General features: G+C 39.4%; 1 protein-coding gene across 33 annotated transcripts in view; it reads left to right on the top strand.

Annotated features, from left to right (window-relative positions):
• Positions 1–2,500, top strand: part of rdgB (retinal degeneration B) — a 175,927-nt gene that overhangs the window by 107,852 nt on the left and 65,575 nt on the right. For 30 of the 33 annotated variants that reach the window (XR_015191065.1, XR_015191064.1, XM_043029301.2 and 27 more), the window contains exon 4: positions 2,353–2,421. The exons of the other annotated variants lie outside the window; for them this stretch is intronic. The gene's annotated coding sequence lies outside the window, so the exon portion shown is untranslated. The remainder of the gene's footprint in view (positions 1–2,352; positions 2,422–2,500) is intronic. 33 annotated transcript variants of the gene reach the window in all.

The raw sequence follows: 2,500 nt of genomic DNA, 5'->3' as shown, positions 1-2,500 counted from the left end.
TATATTTTATATTCTATAATATATATATATATTATATATATATATATATATATATATATATATATATATATATATATCTATTATATATATATATATATAGCATCATTCTATTGAAAAAGACGACTCACTCTTCCAGAGCCTGGCGGGAACACTCCGTAGACTTGTGTCCTTAATCGAGTCTGTGGTCGACCGTGACGTTAGGCCTACTTACCCCCTCCCCTCTCCCCCCACGTTAGATGGAGGCGACATTTTGGATGTTTATTGCGAGGTCGTTGCAAGGGCAATCTGAACAATGTTGCTTATGATTGCTCGAGACGCTGGTTATTGAGGCAAGAGCTATTTTTTATTTATCTTTTTTTGGGAGGGAATTTTATTTACGGAAGTTCCATACTTCCTGTTGTTGTTATTTTTTCTTGTTTGATTTGTTCAAAGGGTGTTTCGTTCGATGGATTTGGATTTTGAGAAGTTCCCAATTTAAAGTTTGAAACGTAACAGATACAACTCAAGGCACGTCAGAGGAGATCGTGTGCCCCCCCCCCCCTCTCTCTCTCTCTCTCTCTCTCTCTCTCTCTCTCTCTCTCTCTCTCTCTCATTTAACACACACACACACACACACACACGCACGCACGCAAACACACACATACACACACACACACACACACACACACACACACACACACACACACACACACACACACACACACACACACACACACACACACACACACACACACACACACACACACACACACACACGCAAACGCTTTTCTAATTCATCGTGTCTCATTCTTTCACTTATCTCTCTCTTTTATATTTATTTCAATTTATAGATTTCATTTAATACTTATTTTAAACTATAGGTTTCATTTTATATTTATTTGTAATCTATAGGTTCCATTTTATATATACATAGGTTCTATATATACATAGGTTTCATTTTATTTTTATTTTAATCTTGAAGTTTCATTTTATATCTATTTCAATTTATAGGTTTCATTTTATATTTATTTAAATTTAGGTTTCATTTTATATTTATATTTATGAATATATACATACACTTGACGAGATATTCCGCAGCGAAATCCTCCTCTCCGCAGGATGTAGGACTCTCCCGTTCGGCTTTTTCTCCCGTCCAGCTGTATGACCTTGTTGCGCGCGGTGGACCCATGACCTCGGCTGACTCGGAAGCCGCATCTACGCCCTGGGACCGTTCTGGAAAAGCCGGATACGAGCCATAAAAGCGCCAAAGCACAGTCTAGGGGGTGGGGGAGTGGAGGTTGGGTAGGGATGGGCTTGTTTTTTTTTTTTTTTTTTTTTTTTTTTTTTTTTTTTTTTTTTTTTTTTTTTTTTTTTTTTTTTTTTTTTTTTTTGGGTGGGGGCTGAGGGTGGATAGGGCGGGACGTGGTTGTTTTTTGGGGGCGAAGGGTGGGTGGGGGCGTGGCGCCCTATCCTTGTATTGTATTTTTGTAGAGACTTGTAACATTTCTTTAATGTCGACAGTGTATTTTTTATTTAATTTGTAATCTTTCTTGATGTCGATACTATATATTGAATGAGTTGTTCATCCACATTCTCTACTTCCTCCTCCTCTTCCTCCCCCTCCTCCGCTTCCTTTTCCTCCTCTGTCTCCTCTTTCTCCTCCTCCTCCTCTTCCCCCTCCTCTTCCTCCTCTTCTTCCTCTTCCTTCTCCTCCTCCTCTTCTTCCTTCTCCTCCTCCTCTTCTTCCTTCTCTTCCTCCCATCCTCCTCTTCCTCTCCCTCTTCCTGCCTTCCTCCTCCTCCTCTTCTTCCTCCCCTCCTCCTCCTCCTCCTCCTCCTCCTCCTCCTCATACTATATTGAATGGCTTCATTTTCGTAGGCGTTGGCGTGGCGTAATGTCTGTTCATGTTTATTCTTCTCATTATTATTGGCCTCTGATTTTTGGAATGATTATATCGATAGATATTTTGTTGATATATATTACATTGATAAACATATGTATTGGATTTTCTTTCTTTCATTCTTTCCATTTTCTCCCTAATTGTTATATTAATGTTTTTTTTCTCTCTCTCTTTTCTTTTCCTTTATTTTTCTTTTCTCTCGTTTTGTTTTTCCTTTGATTATTTTATTTTATTAAGTTATTTCTTTCCTTTTTCTTTTTTATTTTATCATTTTTTTCATTTTTTTATTTCACTTTTTTTCTATTTCTTTGTTGTTGTTATTTTATTTCTATTGTTTTCCCCCGTTTTTCTTCATTTGCTTTGTGAGAGAGAGAGAGAGAGAGAGAGAGAGAGAGAGAGAGAGAGAGAGAGAGAGAGAGCGAGAGAGAGAGAGCTGCGGTAACCTGACGTGACCCTGTATTCTCTCGTTGCAGTGTAGCGTGGAGGCTGTGCGGGTTCGCGGGAGACTCACGCCATCACCAAGGAAACTCCACTCCTGTCTGGTGAGTCTCTTGTTCTCTGTGTCTGTGTCTGTGTGGGTGGGGGGGGGGGGGATTTGTGTCTGGGTATGGGTTTGTCTGG

This window comes from Penaeus japonicus, unplaced genomic scaffold (genome assembly GCF_977035675.1).
Source record: "Penaeus japonicus unplaced genomic scaffold, GWHDUDI00000001_assembly GWHDUDI00000005, whole genome shotgun sequence".
NCBI classification, from domain to species: Eukaryota; Metazoa; Arthropoda; class Malacostraca; order Decapoda; family Penaeidae; genus Penaeus; species Penaeus japonicus.
The sequence above is the reverse complement of the archived record's forward strand: the minus strand, read 5'-3'. Positions and strand labels throughout refer to the sequence as shown.